Below are 21,273 nucleotides of genomic sequence, written 5' to 3' on the forward strand. Positions count from 1 at the left end.
ACACCCAAATGATCCACATCCATGCAACAAAGACATCTGCTCTACTGTGTTCATAGTAGCATTATTTGTAATATCAAGAACCTGGAAGCAACCTAGATGCCCCTCAACTGAAGAATGCATAAAGAAGATGTGGCACATTTGCACAATAGAATATTACTCTGTGGGGGGAAAAATGGAATCTTGAAATTCACAGGCAAGTGGATGGAACTTGAAGAATAATATCCTGAATAAGATAACCCAGTCACAAAAAGAGGAACATGGTATGTACTCATATGAATTTTAGACATAGAGCAAATGATCAACAGCCTGTAACTTACACTGCCAGAGAAACTAGGATACAAGGAGGATTCTAAAAGATTCATATAATGTCCCTCACAGAAGGGGAAAGGGACAAGATCTCCTGAGCATATAGGGGGGGCAGTGATTGGAGAGGGAACTAGGAGAAAGAGAAGGAAGGGAGAGGAAAGCATGTGGGACTAGGAAGATTGAGGAATAGATGAGAGAAAAGAGAGAGAGAGAGAACATAAAAGAGGGAGCCATTATAGGTTTGAAGAGAAAACTGAATCTAGAGAATTGTCCAGAGACCTCCAAGTCTGACCCCAACTAACAATTTGAACAACAGTGGAAAGGCTACCATAAATGCCCTTCCCTGATAATGAAATCAATGACTAACTTATCCACCATCATAGAGCGCTTATCTAGTAGCTGATGGAAACAGAAGCAGACACCTACAACTAAACACTGAGCCAAACTGGAATCCAGATGCAGAGAGGGAGGACAAGACCAGGCCAGAGAAACACAGAGACAGCTGGCCTGAACAAGGAGGAGGTAATGGGCCACCAGACTGATAGCTGGGACTCAGACCCCCTGAACATGGGTCTCAGTTAGAAGGCCTGGGCAATCTAAGTTACCTCAGACAGTGGAAACAAGATGTATCCCTGGTGCACAAAAGGACTTTGAGAGCACATTCCACATGGAGGGATACTTCCTTACCTAGAGACCGGAGAGAAGGCCTAGGTCCTATTCCAAATGACTTGACAGATTTAGATGACCCCTCCTGAAAGGCATCACCCTACATGTTAAGTGAGGGGGAGGGGAGGGGATGAGGGGGAGGGGGGTGGGCATGAGAGCGTGGGAAAGAGGGAAAGAGGGAGGGAGGGAAGAATGGAGGGAAGGAGGGAGGGAGGGGGAACTGGGATCGATATGTAAAATAAAAATAAAAAATAAAAAAGGGAAAAAATGGAAAAAAAATATATGTATTTTGGACAAGTATAATGGCCGATGCCTGTAATTCCAACATGTGGCACAGGAAGATTGCTATGAGTTCAAATCCAGCCTCGTCTACAAAGTGAGACCCTGTTTCAACAAACCAAACACAACAAAGATGTATGTATGTAGTATGTATGTATGTATATGTGTATGTGTGTGTGTTAAATGTAAATATGTATATGTATATATGGTCTATATGGTGTTCTAAAAAATAGAAACATAGCTAAAAATTCACAAAATTGTAACTGATTACCTATTGCTGAATATTCATTTATTCTTTGTATAATTACAAGGAACTGTCAGAATAAATTCTCTTCATACATATTTATTAAAACCCCTGATTATTTTATTATAGTAATTCCTAAATGTGGAAATACTTGATCAAAGCATATGTACATTTTAATGCTTTTGATTAACACTGCCAATGTTTTTCTCCAGAGATTATACCAATTTTCATAGCCACAATTTGCTATTTTATATGTTTTTCTTTTGTAGAAAATAAAGCATTTTCCCTACTTTTAATATAATAAAAAAAAAGGTAGCTAACTTCAATTGAGAAATTACTACATAAAAAGCCCTATGCTCTTGCAAACATTACTTGAAAATTTCACATCATATTTGAAAGCTAAGAAATCCAAGCTTACAAAGAGTTAAATAATTTGCCAAGTGACTCTCAGATATTATGTCAGAACTAAGATTTGAATGCAAGTTATCCAGGTTTCACTATATCTCACTACATCATACCCCTATAGGTGATTTACTTAATTGAAAACTAATTACTAATGTTTTGTAGTTGTGTTGTTCTTTATATGTTATATTATGTTCGTTTTTGGGGGGTTGTTTGTTTGTTTGTTTGTTTTTGCTGTAATAACATATCATGATCAAAAGCAGCTTACATAAGAAAGACTTAATTTTGGCCTATGGTTTCAGAGGGAAAATTCATTACAGCAGGGGGTGGGGGGATCAAAACAGACAGCTGGAAAGCTGGTCAATCATGTTTCCATCCACACTTAAGTAACAGAGAGGGTTATCGGGAAGTGACACAAGGCTGTAAGTCCTCAAAGCCTGCCCTAGGGATGTGCCTCCTCCAACAAGGCTGTGCCTCATTAAAGTGTCTTAATCTCCCAAAACAAAGTTGTAAGCTGGGGGCCAAGTGTTCAAATATCTGAGCCTCTGGGGTATGCTTCTCACTGAAACCTGGACAAAAATATGTTTGTCAGTCACTTGTGCCTGGGGTTAACCATTCACTCATGCATCCATTCTATACCATTGAGTGAAAACAGATGTGGGCATTCATTTACTGGATACTAAAATTCAAAGCAGGTAGCAAATTCAGGTTACAGAATGAAATTTAGGCAAAACCAAGGGAGGATTTGTTTGGTTTTTAGTTGCTTTGGTGGTGCTAGTGCTGGTGCTGGTGCTGGTTTTGGTTGGTTGGTTGGTTGGTTGGTTGGTTGGTTGGTTGGTTTGGTGTTTGGCTTTCTAAATGCCTTCCTGGTACTGGCAGTTTTGGAAATTAAGTCAGTACCACAGCTTGGAAAGGCCTAATTCTGACCTTTGATGGGTTGAGGAGTCTTTTTCTAAACCTGTAACTCAACTAAAAACCTCACTCCTGTGACCTAACAATCAAGTATGAATTTGGGGGCTCTCACTGGGTAGTGCACTCTGATGAAGCAGAACACAATGCTACGGTTTCCTAGACTGAAGGATACCTCTATCTTCTCTCCCTAGCAGACTCTCTGCCTGTGTCAGCCATGGCACACGTTGTGAGAGTAGGGAAGGCTCAGAGTCCACCAACTACCTCCCTTGTCCTCTTTAGACAAGGCCCTTCTCCAGCAGGATCTTGAGTTTCTACACCATAAAGGGGCAGCATCCTGCAGAGAGAAAATGGATAGGGTTAAGAGAAAAGTGACCCTCATTCCATCATCAGGGACCTAATCCAATACATGACTAAGAAAGATGAGTACAGAAGACATTAGCTGGATAGACAACTGGGAAGAAACATCCACAGCTGAGTTAAATGTTCCATTCCTGAGAATATCTATCAGGTACGCTGATGTGTCACTCTTGTCAGACACATAGTGTAAGAAGTTACAGTTTCACCACAACACTCTTCCCTGTGTACTCTTTGTGCTGTTGTCAGCAAAAGTAGACTCAAGTGTATAGAAGCCCATTAAAAGCATGGACTCAATCCTTCTCAATGAACGCTCTGTCATCTTCCTACAACTCAAGCTAAGGACCTTTCCCAAACCATCATTTTACATAGATCCCTGAACAATTAAGTAAAGATTTTTGGCTCCCAGAATAAACACAAACAGATGCATAACGTCTTACCAAATGCTTCCTGAGCATGCTCCATTACTCTTTCCTATTTATTATTGCACTTCTTCACTACAGTACTCTTGGGATTGTTGAAGAAAGAGCTTCAAAATGAATGGCCTGAGTAAGGACATAGAACCAGTGAGTAAGGCTTGGGACTCTGGCTCCTATTCAACTCCTAATCTAGTCTTATTTTTTTTTTCATCAAACTCTCATATATTCTCACTCCTTTGAATTATATTTTTGGAGAAATAAATGTATATAATTCACTTCAGTAAGTTTCTCTCCAAACTTGTTCTTTCGTGTGGAGGAACCAGTTGGTGGTAATGGCTATAAAACCCTCCCACAGCCTTGAGAGCTTTGTTTACTGCTCGTTGATCGCCATGACAATGCTACCATAAATAACCCCAGATAGATTGCTGTGTATAATCACAGAAGACATCCATATGCATGAGTCACCTGTCAGCTCTCCAATCCAATCATTTCCAATACCTGTCAACATGTCATCAAGGATTCTCTCAGCTGTGACACCAACTAAAACTTACTCTTCGGAAGTTGAAAATAACGCAGTGTTACACACGTTTGTGGTTAATTACGAGATAATTACTGTCTGCTACTTAGGATGAATGTGCAGAGATTGGCCAGATCACGCAGAGTTGTTCTTTTTCTCACCTCCATGATGTAAGGACAGTCTTCAGATCCACTTTTCTCTTATGCTTGGGCAATCTTCTCTCATGCACTTCATATGACTCATGGAAGCAAAGCATGGAATTCTCTCCCTGAGGGCATCTTCTAGGTCAAAGAGCAACTCTTCCTGAAGTGTGCATATCCACAAAATTTTTCCAGGACAGGAGCTTATCATGTGATCAGGAAAAGCTGTGATGGTGTGAGTGACCAAGAATATGTTTAGAGTGAGGCATCCAAAGATAATATGAATCTGGGAAGCAATCTAAACTCAGAGAGCCAGCCTTTGGAATGGTGAGTCCATGAAGTCCTATTAACTCCAACTCCTGGAGAGCTGTCACCATCTTCTGGCCTCAGTAGGCACACACACACACATAAACCTTATTTTTTTTTTATTTTGAAACTCTAAAAAGAAAACAAAAACCTTCCACTGAGCATTGTGGTACATATCAGTAAGCCTATCACTTAGGAGGCCAAAATAGAAGGATCATGAGGTCAGATCAGCCTGGGCTACTTAGGAGGAAATTTGTCTCAAAAAAAACCCACATCAAGCCTAATAAAATTTATCCCTGGAACCAGTATGGTGAAAGGAGAAAACCAACCTTTGTAAGTTGTCTTGTGACTCACTTTCATGCTGTGACATTATTGTACACAGAGAGAGAGAGAGAGACAGAGAGAGAGAGAGAGAGAAGGAGAGAGAGAGAGACAGACAGATACAGAGAAAGAGGTCTTCCTTAATCCCAGCCAGAAAAATGTTCCCATTGTGATGCTTATTCCTTTACTATATGTCTCTGTCCACTAACACACTGTGAATAGCACTGGCCTGTAAGACCTGAAGAGTCTTATTCATCATATTTGCTGTTTCTGTCACTATTCACAGTAGCCATTCAAAGCATGAGAATAAACTAATTTTCTCCCTTTTCTGCTAATGACAGTTCATCATTCCCCATTATTAACTTTCTCATTCCTAAACTCTTGTCCTTTGACTTTTGCCTTTTCCATATCATCTATTAATATGTTCAAGGATTCCTCCTCCGTATAAATTTCTCTCTTCTCCCTTATTTTTCTCATTCCTGTATTCTTTGCAAACTCTGAAAGCTTGAAGTATGAGGCCTGTGTGTGTGTGTGTGTGTGTGTGTGTTTGTGTGTGTGTGTGTGTGTAATTTATGCACCAGAAGTTGATGTTGAGTATCTTCCTCTCTTCCTTTCTATCTCATGCTCTGATACAGGGTCTCTTGCTGTACCTAAAACTCATTATTTTGGCTGTGCTGGATGACCAACAAGACCCCAGGACCCATCTGTCTCTATCCCCACCCAGCCCTGGGATTACAGACATCACCACCGCACCCAAATTTTACATGGGTGCTTGGGATCCTGATTCAAGTCATAATGCAAGCACGGAAGGCACTTTGCCCACTGGGCCACCTACCCATCCTCTGAAGTTATATCTTCATTGTAAGAACTCTGAAGTCTTCGGAACATATCTCCCTGCTGGGTGTCAATTCTAAACAAAGCCCAAGAACAGCCACCTATCTAAATATAACCTACACTACATCAAATCAGCCTGTCAGTTCTGTAGATATGATCTCTTCCTTTCTGATACTTCCTCTGTTGAACCAAGATACCATGTGCCAGGATAGAGATACCAATGAGAGTGGGAATGAGGACAAGGTAAAGATGGATGGTGTAATGATAATAGTGATGATGATGACGATGATGATGATGATGACACCAACAGTGATATAATGAATAACATAATTATTCTGCCTGGTTGTGAGCCATAGTCCAATTCTACTATACTTAACAGTCTCTTTTTGATCCCACCATACTTAGCCAACTTCCTGAAACACAAATGATACTGCCCATTCTGTCCCTTTCTAGCTACTCCTGTCTGCATTGTCATCCTCCGTCTCCCAAACCTGGTTAATTCACACTCATTCTTTAAAATCGGACATTCTTTAAAACCTGAGGTTAAGAGCAGGTCTTGCTCTTGCTGAAAACCCAAGTTCAGTTCCCAGCATCCAAATTAGGAGACTCACAGCTATCTTCAGCTCCAGGAAAATATGGTGTCCTCTTCTTGCATCCAGGGGCACGTGTACTCACATACATATATAATTAATTTAAAATGAAATATTTTTAATTAGATTAAACCAAGACCTCTGGTAAGAAGACTTCTGGTAGACTCCATTCCAGTGGCAACAGGAAAAGTATACTTGTCTTGGGATACAATTTGGAACAAGAAACTAAGGATTTCTTCTTCTTCCTGCCATTCTTTATATATATATATATATATATATATATATATATATATATATATTAAGAATGGACCAATGATCTTTCCTTCCCCAGGAAAGATAACATACACATAAGCACAACACACACACACACACACACACACACACACACACACACACACACAAAATGAACTGAGGAGTCATTTACCCTTATAAAGAGAAATTAGATATAGTTTTTCTTTCTCCAATCACTAGTCTAAGGTATTTAGAATTCATGATAATGCACCTTCAATGTTTAAAATGTAAAATTTCATATTCAGTCATATTAGATACCATTATTTTATGTAGAATAGGTAGCAAGAATCCTGTATAACACTTTTTCAGGAGAATGTTGAAATGAATGACTCTCATATTAGCTCTTCTACAGCACTGAGATGTTCTCAAGACTGTCAGAGCACAGCTAATCTTGAAGTAAATTTGAAAGCAATAAAACAGCTAATAGAGTTGCAAGGTGCTAGGGTTCCAGTTATATCCTGCAGACCAAACCAATTATGCACAAACTAGAGTCGATTGGGAGGTCTGCCATGGCCACTGGTGACTCATGGGCTCTTGAACAGTTTCATCAATGTTGCTAAATACTCAGCAATGGAACAGATCACCAATACCTAGGACCTGAAACATAATCAATACAACAACACAGAAGCTGGGTTTATTACATTTCAAAGTAGCAAGGTTTAAACAGATTATAGGAGAATACGAAACAGTTCTTTATGAATGGACACAGAAGAAAACCATAACAAATGGGGTGAAACACTGCCTCACCAGCAAGAACAGATTTTGATTAACTCCCTCTCCCAACTCAAGGATTTCCGCAGACCTAAGAGCTGAAATTTACTTTCTAGGCAAAGCAGCCCACACTGGGGAGAAATGTGGCAGATGCAGGTTCTATTTGACTAAGATTCCAAGCTGACCAGTCACATAAACAGCTTGATTACAAATACCACCCCCAAATAGCTATACAATTGTCAAGGGGGAATAGTATGGTTTTATAATCACCTCCCAACTTATTCTGTAAACAGTTATTTACTAACTGACCAACAATGGGGTTTTTAAATCTTAATTCTACCAACTGCTTTTAAAATTGTGTTTGATTGCATATAGCCTACATTATATTTTACAAACTAATTTTCTAAGGCAGAATAAAACTAAGAGGCTGTGTTGCAAAGAACAACAGACTGCAATTGTGATGAGGCAGGTAGACCAAAAATATAACCCTCCTGGGAGCAGAGCATGTAAATGTTCCCACAGACTTCATGTGCAGACAAAATATATGCTGTAGAACACCTTCTCACATAGAGCAAAGACATACATGCATCCAGGAGAGCCAGGTATAAAAATGACAAAATTTATATTCTTAAACAACTTACAGTAAGCCTTGTGGCTTTAGAACTGAAATAGATAAGCCTTGAGTCACAAATGCTAATGCAAAATAACCTTACTTTGCATCATAAACTAGAGATTATTAAGACTCTTCATGCATATCATTTTGAGTGATCCTTATCACATCACCCAAAAATACTATTATATCTAATTTTAGCTGAAGAAAATGTAAGTGGCTTGTTCAAGGTCATTCAACCAGTAAGAAATGAGCCAGAGATTGTCTCCTAAATATCTCAAATCTAGGAGTTTTCCCAAAGTATGTATTTCTAACATATATCTGTGAGTACCTATCTATATCCTGTGAACCTATTTATTCCATAAATATTTATTGAACTTAGCACAATGATACATACTGCATACTCAAAAACAAATCAGATAACCATATTGACCCAGGGAGGCAGTAACATCATCAGCATTATCAATAGAGCTGTTTTTTTTTCTAATGTTCCTTGTGCCAGCCACCATTATAATCTCTTAAAGAACTAACTCAACTTAATCTCATAAAAACTCTTTGATAATGGGCAGCATTGATAATGCCCTTTTGATTTGTGGGATTGAAGGTTATAGCATGAATTCTAATTGTTCTTAATAACAAAAACCCAGAGACAGATATCAGGGTTAAAGCTAAAGATCAGAGAAGCAAAGCAGCCAGCCACTAGAGAGTTCTCACCTCTACCAATGCTCAGACCGAAAGGGCTATCTTGTCTTCAGATTGTATCTCCAGATGTACTGCTCCTCAGACTGCACTGAGCTCCTGTCTCCTCCCACCTTATATTCCTCTCTAATGCTGGTCTTAACAGCATAGGATCACAAGTGCTGAGATTACCTCTGTGTGAGCTCTATTTTTCTTTTAGACTGAATCAATTTTGTGTAGTTCAGGGTGACCTTGAATTAGCAAAAAGGCTGTCTGCCTCTGTCTCCCAAGGGCTTAGATTAAATACCAGCACTGCCTAACTTCTATGCATAACTAGGAGGTGTGGCCTTGTTGGAAGAAGCATGTCACTAAGGATGGGATTTGCAATTTCAAAAACCCAAGCCAGTTTCAGTCTCTTTCTCTCTATCTGCCTATGATTAGCATGTAGTTCTCAGCTACTGTCCATCATCACCTGCAAACTGCCGAGCTCCCTGCCACCATAATGACAATAGACTAAACCTCTGAGACTGTAAGCAAGCCCCAATTAAATGCTTTCCCTTATGAGAGTTACCTTGTTCTTGGTGTCTCTTCGTAGCAATAGAACAGTGACCAAGATACTCTCTAAATACACATAAGGGAAAAAGACAGCAGGGCTGGCTAAGAAACCCCTCAAATAGATATTGTGTGTTGTTTCTCAGTGTCCCTTTGTTTGTGTTGTTCCTCTTATCCAACCTAACATATCAGTCAAAGATTGGTTGGTTAATTGAATATGACTGGAAAGAATAGAGAAGTCAAGAATGATTCCAAAATGTCTGAGAGAACCAGGAAAGATGGAAAGGCTGCTCACCGAAACAGAAGAGGGTGGGTGTTATTCTTTGAAGAGGAACTTAAAGTAAGCTGTACATTTTGGTGCATGCATGTCCAGGCAAAGTTGTGCACCTCATATGGGCCAGAAGGTAAGGCCTCTGTTTAATTTGCATTAAAATAAATGCCATGGAAATGCCTAAGAAAGTGTTTGATTGCAGGCATGGTAAGGGATTTACTAGACAGCTAAGTAATTTGTCAAATAAGCAGTTGAATAAACAAATCTGGCCATCCTTGAATAGTTACAGAAAGACATTTGGGAAGTTGCCAGATTCATTACACTCCTTAAAGTCATGAGACTAGATGAGCTCATCAGTGGAGAAAGAACAAGAGGAGTGCCAAGGCCTGAGGTTGCTGTGCCCACTGTTGAGAGGTCAGATTGAGGAAGAATAGCCAGCAGAGCCAACCAAGAAAGAATAGCTAGCAAGAGAGAATTCAGAATACATTGCGGAGGATAAAATTAGAGGAATAATGTCAAGTTCAGATGATTTAATAATGCGGCAAACACTGGCCACTCTAACAAAGGTAATTCTAGTGAAATAATGACAAAGAACACTGAACAAAACACCAAGAGAAAATGGGATGCCAACTGGAGACAGGAAGATGAGAACTCAGATATTTCTGGTGTAAAGAAACACCAGGTAAGGGAGCACTTGTTAGTCGTCCTAGGAACTGGCATTTGCTGTGTTTTAAGTTAGGGAGCATACTAGCATGCCTGGCTGCCAGTGAAAATGAGCCAGCAGAGAGGACTATTGTAATGCAGAAACAAGGAGAGAGAATTAATGGAGCAATGATCTTGAGTCCATATTAAAAGACAGAATCCGTACAAGTGAAGCGGCTGACCTCAGCTAAGAGTACAAACCATTCCTCCATAGTAATAGAAAAGGCAGGGTCCACAGGCAGGCGGAAGTAGTTATGGGACTTGGAACATGTCTGTCATTATTTTATCAGAAAATGGAAAGTTAACTCGGTCCCTGAAAATCAAGACTGAAAAAATACTCTAAAGAAGGGTCGGTTAAAAAAAAAAAAATTTCTCACAAATACACAAAAAAAGGATGAGTTGCTAAGGATGTGAACAATGGATTCAGTCATACGCTACTGCCATGTATGAAAAAGAAACACTTGAAAAACAATGCCTTTATCTTGTGCAGGCAAAGATTCATACACCCCATAACCCAGCAAAGCCATCTTTAGGTATTGACGTTAGAAAACTCTGTGTGGGTATGGCCTTCACAAGACTCATCATCCTATGCTTACTCTGACAGCAGGTGATTAAAAACATTACTAGTGAAATAATATATTTAAGGTATGAATTAGTAAGAAAATAACAGAGTGGTGATTACCATAAGAAAGAAAGGGGTCAAAGAGGGATGACTGATAAATGGGGGAATCTGAAACACATCATGCCCATCTCTTGAGCTGGATTTGTTAAATTATACAAATGTGTTTTTTCCACCTTCCTTTAAACATTTTAATGTTCAATTATGAGATGTGTTTTCAGTCTCAGCCTGCTTGCTTAATGTTTGTCCACTCGGTGTCCTGTCCCCATCAAGAGCACCCTTGGAGCTCTGATACACCCCCTCCCATCCCCACCGCGAGCCTGCCCCCCCCCACCCTGTGCCCTACCCTGTCCACTGTCCTGCCGCCCTGGTTGAGCACTGAGACAGAGGGTGGAGCCAACAGTCAACGCTACTTGCTACATCGGGGATTTCTCAGAGCAACTCTGAAAAAGGAGACCTGCCTATCCACGCAGGACCACCCGTGATTTCCACCTGCTTGGTCTCTGACCCCCACCTCCAGTCCTCTCCTGGAGTCCCAGGCCCCTCCCAGAGATCTGCCTATCTCTGCGGGTCTACTCTGAGTTCCTGCCAGCAAGATCCTTGACCCCCAAAGCAGGGCCTCTGCTAAAGAAAGAGGCCTCAGGCAGAGAGTGCCAGTTCCTAGTGCGATCCCACTACCAGTGTAGAAATATCCCGAGTATCAGCCCAGTCTTTGTCCTCTTCCGCCAGCCATTGGCTAGAGCCCACACTACTTGGGGGACTTCTCAGAGCGAATCTGAACACAGGAGACCTGCCTATCCACACGGGACCACCCGTAATTCCCACCTGCTTTGTCTCTGACCCCCACCTCCAGTCCTCTGCTGGAGTCCCAGGCCCCTCCCAGAGGCCTGCCCATCTCTGTGGAACCACTCTGAGTTTCTGCAGCCATCTTCTACTGTATCCTCATCCCTGACTCCATCCCTGGGTCCCTGTCTGTGGAGAGACCTCCTATAAAGTTTGGACCACCCAGAGCTACAGATATTGAACCGCTGACCCACATAAGCCCACCAGGGAAGTACCATAGAGAGAGGGGGAGACCCCACCAACACCTACTGGAAGAAGCTATGGGAAGATGGCAATACAAGAAAACACCTAACAACAGAAAGGAAAGCATGACACCACCAGAATCTAGGGAATCTACACCAACTAGAACAGAACACAACAACAAAGCAGAGGAAGCAGAAGGGAACGACTTAAAAATTACCATCATAAAAAAGATAGAGGCCCTCAAAGAAGATGTGAGAAAATCCCTTAAAGAAATGGAAGAAAAAACAAACAAAAAAGTGGAAGAAATGAACAAATTCCTTAAGGGAAGTACAGAAAGCCAAGAAAAAACAATTAAGCAGGTGAAGGAAACGGTTCAAGACTTCAAAACTGAAATAGAGAAAATAAAGGCAACACAAACCGAAGGAATGCTGGAAATAGAAAAACTGGGCAAAAAATCGGGAACTACAGACACAAGCATAACCAACAGAATTCAAGAGATGGGAGAGAGAATCTCAGGTGCAGAAGATAAACTAGAAGAAATAGATTCATCGACCAAAGAAAATCATAAATCCAACAAATCCTTAACACAAAACATCCAGGAAATGTGGGACACCGTGAAAAGGCCAAACCTAAGAATAATAGGCATAGAGGAAGGTGAGGAAGCCCAGCTCAAAGGTGCTGAAAACATATTCAACAAAATCATCGAGGAAAACTTTCCCAATCTGAAGAAGGACATGCCCATGAAAGTACAAGAAGCATACCGAACACCAAATAGGCTGGACCAAAGAAAAAAGACCCCTCGACATATAATAATCAAAACACCTAGCACACAGAATAAAGAAAGAATATTAAGAGCAGCGAAGGAAAAAGGACAGATAACATATAAGGGCAGACCTATCAAAATTACACCTGACTTCTCCATGGAAACCCTCAAGGCCAGAAGGTACTGGATAGATGTTCTACAAGTAATGTTTGCCCACTCACTTTGATTTATAACTCTTAGTTGAATAAACTCCATCAGTTCAAGATCCTTCCACTCACTTCTACCGCTCCTTCTCCTCTACCTGACATAATTTCCCTTGGGATTCCATGAAATCCCTGAGAGCTAAAGGTTAAATGGCCCACAGGCCATCCTCTGTAATCACTAGTAGCTCATCTCCCCTGGTCTTGGACAACGTGCTCTGGTGTCTGATACACAGTGTGCTCACTTTGATCCTCTGCTCTGTACTGGTCTTGGAAGTAGACTGCCCTGAATCTTCTTGTATGAGACCTAGGCTATCTGTAACCTACCAGTTCTCTCAGCACTCTTACGTGGCTCTTATGTGGCTCTTGCTGACTCTAGAACTCTCAATTACTTGCTGTGTGCTTCCTGCCAAACATGAAGCCCAAATAATGATGCTTCTGCCTTGTTTATCCTTTGCTTTCCATCTTCCTGCGCCATATCTGTGCTCTAGGCCAGTCCAATATCCATCATGCTTCTCTGGTTCATGCCCCATCCCCACCCCAGGCCTGCCCCTCAGATAGTCACATCATAATCTCCTCTATGTTCAGGATCATTTTGTAAGCTTTATCTTTCAAGTATATCAGATTCTGACTTTTAAGGTTTAACCAACCATTGAGCATCTGGAAAAGTCTGACATACTATGCACCATTATCTTTAATCCTCTCGTTTTGCTTCATGTAGCCTAAAATTCCATTAACAGGCATGCGTTTGCTATTGCCTCAATACCTGACATGATTTGTTTGTTTGCTTGCTTAGGTTTCTGGTAGTGGTAGTGGTGATGCTTTGTTTTCTATCTGTGTGTTTGTTTGTTTGCTTTGTTGTGGTGGTTTGTTTTGGGTTGGGGGGGAGTTTTTTGTTTGTTAAGTCTCAATATGTAGCCCAGGCTAACCTCAAATTCAAGATCTTCCTGCTTCAGCCTCCTGACTGCTGAGGTACACAAGAATAAGCCAACACCTCCAGCATACTTGACCTGTTTAATGCAACGACATGTCCTTTGTGTCTTATGGTAATTTTTGTCTCTGTGTTTTATTTCAGCCCTCTTATATTTATCATGTGTGCTGTATCTTTTCCACCACTTATTAGGAACATATGGCCACTAAGGTTCTGTTAATTTTTCTCTTCTTTTTTTTTCTCTTTGTCTTTTAAATTAATTTCAATTGATCTGCCTTAAAGTTCCCTAAATCTTGGTCTATTTTTAAACCTATTCAGTAGATTATTTCAGATGTATTTGTCAGTTCCAAAGTTTCCATTTTGTTATCATTGTAGTTTCAGTTTCTTCACTGGGGAATATAGAAGATATAGAAGTGTGTGTGTGTGTGTGTGTGTGTGTGTGTGTGTGTGTGTAAAATGTCACAGTGAAATCCATTGTTCGTATGCTAACAAAAGTAATTTTTAGAAAAGCATTTTCCTTGCATCCATTCCTGGCATCCCAACCCCATTCTTTTGGCCCTAAGTTGAGTAGCTTGGGGTCTTGTTTCATATGGATAGTTCAGGATTCAGACAGAAATCCAAGAAAATGATACACAGAATTTGGGGCTCCCTTCTGTGGCTCTATTTGCCAAGACTCTTCCTTGCTTTCAGTCATTGTAGTTGCTTCAAATTCTGTTCTCAGGAAGACTATGAGATTTCCACCCATGTTTAGCATCTTAGAGTAGTAGCTATGACTTCCTTTCAGGTTAAAATGTATGAGACATAGGAGACATTTTCTTTAGCCCTGTAGCCACTAGGAAAGTATCTGTGCTCCTGTAAACAAACTCCAGTCTGCACTCAAGTAAGCAATCCTAATGAAACTCATTAGATCACATGCACACACAGGATTGGGGACTGGGGGTAGTTAGTAAAAGCAAAGAGAATATTATTAACAGGAGTGAGGGAAGGCGAGAGTAATGAAAGTGAACATGATGAAAATGCATTGTACATATACACAAAAATATCATGAAACCCATTACTGTATATAAACTAAATATGCTAAAGTTTTAAATTAAAAGTCCCTAAGAAATTAGTCAGTGCTGTTCCTTCCCTCTAAATGGCCATGCTTGTTTGAGCTGATGCTCTAAAGCCTCTGGATCATGGTTTGTATTTCTGCAGGATTTTGTCAATTTGAGAAAGTTCTCTGATAGGTGTTATATGCCATTACTAAAAGCAGAAGCAGGTACCTGCCATTAAAACCAAGAGTTTCCCTCTAGACTTCTGGTTGTTTCTCTTATTTTGTTGCTGTTTTACTTTTTTTTTTTTTTCTTTTGCCTTTTCTCCTCCTCATTCTCATCCCCCTTCATTTTTTTTTTTTAAAGACTGGATCTCATGTAGCCCAAGCTGGCTTCTGACTTGTTACATTGCTGAAAATGACCTTGAGCTTCTGCTCCTCCTTGCCTCTACCTTCTGAGTGTTGGCATTGTAAGAGTACGTGCTGCCACCATGCACAGTCTGTGTGATGCTAAGGACTGAACCCAAAACTTCACTAATGCTAGCCAAGCACTCTAACAACTGAACTACATCCCAGCCCTCTTTCCTTCCTTTTCCCTGTTTTGATTTTTGTTGTTGTTGTTATTAAGTATTTTTTATTCTTTATTTATTTTTCTTATTTTGCATATCAATCCTAGTTCCCTCACCCTCCCTCCCTCTCTCCCACCCTCCCATCTAATCCCCCCCCACTCCACAGGGAGGGTGATGCCTTCCAGGAGGGGTCATCTAAATCTGTCAAGTCATTTGCAGTAGGGACTAGGCCCTCCTTCCTGCCTCTACATTAAAGGAGTATCCCTCCATGGGGAATGTGCTCCCAAAGTCCTTTTGTGCACCAGGGATATATCCTGGTTCCACTGTCAGAGGTCCCTTAGACTGCTCAGGCCTTGTAACTGAGACCCATGTTCAGGGGGTCTGAGTCAGTCCCATGCTGGCTTCCCAGCTCTCAGTCTGGGGGCCCATTAGCTCCTCCTTGTTCAGGTCTCTATGTGTTTCTGTAGCCTGGTCTTGTCCTCTGCCTCTGCATCTGGATTCCAGTTCAGCTCAGTTTTTAGCTGAGGGTGTCTGCTTCTGTTTCCATCAGCTACTAGATGATCTGTTTTCTTAATTAGGAACACAATGGAACCAGGAAGATGGCTCAGTGAGTAAAGGTGTTTGTCACCAAGTCTAAGGTCCTGAGTTGATCCCTGGACCCACCAAGTTGAAAACCAACTCCTGAGAGCTGGCTGCAGACCTACACACTGTGGCACGTGGGCACCTACACAAACAAAAAGGTAATTAATTAATTAATTAATTAAAACCAAAAAATTAGTTACAGCAAAAATAACTATCCTTCCTGTGATTCCTTGTGTCCTTCCTTCCCTGGGGCAAGAAGATTCAAGCTTGCTGTGTAACATTAAAGCTGAAATGCTAGAGGAAATGAGACAGGCAAATATAGACAATTTTAAGTATCTCTCTGTAAATACTATGGCTATATTGTGATGTAGATATATCTCAGAGCATTTAAAACTGTAAAACAATCACTTGAACTAATTAGGCTGCTGACCAGAGACCCTGCAAAGGTCTGAACTCCAGCACCCACACCTAGGAGAGTGGCAAACCCCGATGAAGCCTCTCAGCATGGATGGTGGGGTAGGGGGAAACAAGAGGTCTAGTGGAAGAAGGGAGTACTCAGAGACATAGTCCAAGAAGATGGAGACAGCCTCCATCTTCACCCATAGCTTCAGGGTGTTTTAAACTAAAAGATACTTAATAGACTCCCCTGAATCCAAAGATTTTATTTTAGAGGCAAGAGAACTGAGTCCCACGGTTCACGGGCTTCCTAACTTTGCCAGTCAAAGGCCTTCTCCCCAAAGCACAGACTTGGCACTATCATAGTCTGCTCTGCAGCAGCATGGGACCTGTCCATTTTTGTTTTCTTTTCTTGGGTAATCAGTGTTGTGTTGATGTGTTGATGACTTTAATTTTAAGCTGTTTAAGCCATGCTAAAGCATGATGGAGAGTTCTAACACAGAACATCTTGTTCATTGTCTTTCTAAAAGTTTCAAACACAGTAGAGAGAAATGAGGCTTCTTTGTAATCTTGTAAGATAAGGGATGTTCCAACTGTCTTTTCTAATTATAATAAAGCCATATGTCCTCCTGTAGATTGTTTGGCATAGTGTCCAAGTATTGATGGCTCATGGGATTTGACAAAGATTAATTTAGATGAGCTCATAAGTGTGTTGGCGTAGCTATCTAGTGGGTGTTCCTGTCTGTGTGCAACTGCTATTGAGCATAAAGCAATGATACAAAATTAAGGCTTCCCTGCCCAGTGCCGCCTTCAGATTCAGTCATTAGTCAGAGTCTGCATATTCCTGGAGGATCTTTGTATCATCTCAAATGACAAGCTGAGAGCAATGAATTTCAGAAATGCTACTTTCAATTTTGCTCCTATGTCCATGGGTTTATCCTCTCAACTTCAAGTTATATAACAAGCGCTAGCATCTTCTGGACAAATCAATACACATCAAGAGAAGGATAACTGTGTTTCTGTGCAGAAGATAATACAACAGGGCTCAAATGAAAAGAAAGCCAAGCATTCATGTTACAAGATGAAGAATTCTTACAAATGTCATCAGAGTACAACAGTTTACATTCATGAAAATGTATTCATGGAGACTATTATTTGGAATAATGGGCTCCCCTTCTTCTAACTAAAGAGATTAACTTAAAATGAAGGAGAAAATGTCTTTTTAAATGATTCATTGAGGGCTAGGTTAGTTCCTAGGTAGAGCACTTGAAAACATGCACAAGGCTCTAGGTTTGATCCCCAGCACTACAAAATAAATAAAATAGCATAACTCTTTGTTCTGGTAAACAGTTGGACTCACTCAGATTACCCAAAGAGAAACTTAACAAGTAACCCCAAATGCCCAGTGTAATTGAAGATCAACCTAGCTTTGATGAAAAATAGATATAAGCATTTTGGATTTATTTTTTAATTTCTTCCCCTTATAAAATAAATGTTAGTGGTTTAAATGCTTACTTTTCTATGCATCTGGTAATTGTATCTGCATGACTGACTATGCACCTTGTTGATGCAGAGACCAGGAGATGGCTATAGATCCCCAGGAACTGTAGTTACAAATGATTGACAGTTCATGTGGGTGCTTGGAATTAACATGATTCCTCTGGGAAAGCAGTGCATATATATATATATATATATGTATGTATGTATGTATGTATGTATGTATGTATATATATATATATATACATATATATATATATATATATATATATATGCACTTGTTTTACTTATCAATCCCAGTTCCCAAACCCTGCTGTCAAAGCAAGGGGGAATTTAAAAGACAAGAGAACAGTGAAGAAGATTAGATCAGATACTTTGAAACAGTCATCTTTTACCAAAGTAACTAATACTAAGAGTAACTTTAGTCTGAGGTTGAACTTGCTGAGTCTATATTTTGTGATTTTTGTGTGTGAGGTCGTGGGGACCTCTGCACTCGCATGTGCATTTCTGGGAGGCCTTTCCAATAAGTGACCATAAATAGGAACCCTTCCTTCATAACCTCTTAACTTCATTAACATTTTCAATTGTGGTGATGTGAATGAGAAAGCCCCCCATGGGCTCAGACATTTGTACACTTGGTCCCCAGGTGGCAGTGCTCTTTGAGGAGGTGATACATGTTGGAAACGGGCTGTAGGAGTCCATAATGTCTCCTCACTTTCAGTTCTCTCTTTCTCTGCTTCCTGTTTATGTTTGAGGATGTGACCTCTCAGCCTCCTGTCCCTGTCTGCCACTTGCTGCCACCGCTATCCACCATGAGGGCTTCTTACTCTTCTGTCACTATAAGCCAAAGGAAACTCTTCTGTAAATTGCCTTGAGAAGTCATGATATTTTTATCACAGAAACAGAAGAGTAACTGTACACTGGCAATTCTCTGTTTTTTTTTTCTATGTGTTATTTTTAAAATAACTACCAATACTACAGAATAAATGATATTTGATTAAGAAAATTCACAGCCCTGTAGTCCCTACAGCCATGACAGCAACATGGGTCTATCCCAGCAGATGTTGTGGTGTGAGCCTGACAGACATTCAACAACCCCTGGCTCTGCACCCTGATGCTTTGTGGGTGTTAGGCCTTCTTCTCAGGCTGTATGATGGTGACAAATTTCCGGGCCCGAACATGCTCTAAAAGTTTGTGAGACCAAATGTTCACTGTCATGTGGCAATGTCACCTGAATCCCTCTAGCAAACATAGCTTAACTGAATATACAGTGCACAGGGAGATGACCCCTGGCTGGAATCTTCTGTTCCAGATTCTTGACCAAGACCAACAGTATGGCGCAATGGGCAGAGCAATTGTTCCTGCCAATGTTGCTCTTTGCTGTACATCCTGGAGGACTCTATTGTGGGGCCACAGAATCACATGACTACCTTCACCTGGAACATCAACCACACCCAGCTGAGGGTATAAAGGAACCATGAGTTCACTGTGTAAACTCTGAAAACAGCTGCTAGATGGAAACCCACAGGAAGCCTTGGTCTCCTTTAGCTTATTTAGCATCCCCAGAGCTGCCAAGAATTTGGTCTTGCCCATTTCAAAAGCAATGTGACAAAGACAGTGAAGGGTTTTGAGTATATCTTGGCAAAGCTACAAGGAGAGGCTTGCCTAATACACTTGTTGAGACAGCAAAAGAGGCCAAAGAGAAGAAAAAAAAAAAAAAAAAAAAAAAAGAATAGGACACTGGCAACCGCAGAGGAGGCCAAAGATCTGGCCAACAAGGCTGCCACCAAGTAGCAACAACAGCAGTAACAGTCTGTGTAGCCTACCATCCAGTGCAACTCAACTCCCTCTCCCTCCCCCCCCCCACATTGTAGTTTACTACTAAATTCCACTTACAGGGCTGGAGTTGGCTCAGTGGTTAAGAGCACTGGTTGCTCTTTCAGAGGACCTGAGTTCAGTTCCCAGCACCCACATGATAGCTTACAACCATCTGTAACTCCAGTTCCAGGGAGCCAAAGCCCTCTCTGGCACCATCTTCTACACACCAGACATACACACAGTGTACATACTTACACTCATATGCATAATAAAGTAAATAAATCTACAAAAAGAAATTTAAGTCCACTTCCAGCCCTTTCTGCTGCCTGGATTGTGGGTTGGAGTTTTGTTCCTCATCTTTAGTATACCAGGCTCATTGTAAGCTCTAATGCTGACCTCACCCCATTGGGCAGCTGATGGCAGGTGCAGGGGGGTGTAGTGACTTTCCCAAGTACACAAGCAGTATATAAGTGAGGTAATAATAAACCATAGACTGTATAGTTCATGGGGGCAGGCTCCTTGCTTTATCATCTGATGTGTCCAAAGGACATGGAACAATGTTTAGTTCATAACCAGTGTTCCATAACACTTGATTTGATTGACTCCAGGAGGGGAAGGAGGGAAGGAAGGAAGGAAGGAAGGAAGGAAGGAAGGAAGGAAGGAAGGAAATTTAGAAAACCATGAAGAATACCCCCACCAGGTGGTAAGATGCCACCCAGGCACCACCATGCACTAAGGAGGGGAGAGAGATTCTCCTGAGTTGCTCCCAACATCTCCCTGACTCTGCTTGATAGTTTTGCTGCCGTATCCCTGAACATCACTGGACACGATTGCCCTTATCTCTAAAAAGCCAATAAGCAACATCAGCTCCCTCTAGCCTAGGGACAACCTCACCCTGTATGGATATAGTAGGTATAGACATTAGTGGGACACACACCAACATTTTTTTGCTGTTGTGAATGTCCTGAGGTTAATTTGGCAGCTTTCTATTTAACAGTGAACAGATATCTGGAGTCCTGTAAGATGTCAGACAACACAGAAAGACAAGGGATCATTAAAAAAGAGAGGATTGGTGCAGGGAGGGGTCAGGAGGAGAGAAGGGGGGACCTGCAGTCTGGATGTAAAATAAATGAAAAGTTTTAATTAACAATTTTAAAAAGATTTTTAAAAAGAGGAAATGAGTGAGTGATCCAGGCACAGTATCTATTCTTATGCTGATCATGAGAATCTTTGCCTTCATCCTCTCAACAGTGTGCAGCTGACTGAGCCTTACCTCTGCCAATTGTAATGCATCCCATGATGTAAGTACTCAGGATTTTAGTATTTTATTTACAGTTCAGCCCGTTACTAATCTTTAAAAATTAACCCCTCATAACTGTAGGTTTTTGCATTTTTACCTGATGTCATTGTTTCTTGTCACAAAACCTTTTCTGATTGAAAAAAAAAATTAGCCCCTTGTTTATTTTCAAGGAAAAGAGTGACAGCTTCCTCTTATGTAGTGACTAGATAAGTGATTGTCAGTATTTTTTTTAAAAAAAAAAAACAGATTTGACTCGGACCCCTCTGAATATGGGTCTCAGCCAGAAGGTCTGAGCAGTCTAAGAGACCTCAGACAGTGGAGCCAGGATGTATCCCTGGTGCACAAAAGGACTTTGCAAACATATCCCCCGTGGAGGGATAACTGCCTTATTCTAGAGATAGGAGAGAAGCCCTAGTCCCTACTTCACAGGACCT

General features: G+C 40.9%; 1 pseudogene; it reads left to right on the top strand.

Moving 5' to 3' along the window:
- LOC127230734 (PRELI domain-containing protein 1, mitochondrial-like) overlaps window positions 1-19,530 on the top strand; it is a 47,911-nt pseudogene extending 28,381 nt beyond the window's left edge.
- Window positions 19,531-21,273: the final 1,743 nt, after the last annotated feature.

The sequence above is a fragment of the Phodopus roborovskii genome, unplaced genomic scaffold, assembly GCF_943737965.1.
Source record: "Phodopus roborovskii unplaced genomic scaffold, PHOROB, whole genome shotgun sequence".
In the NCBI taxonomy this organism is placed as follows: domain Eukaryota; kingdom Metazoa; phylum Chordata; class Mammalia; order Rodentia; family Cricetidae; genus Phodopus; species Phodopus roborovskii.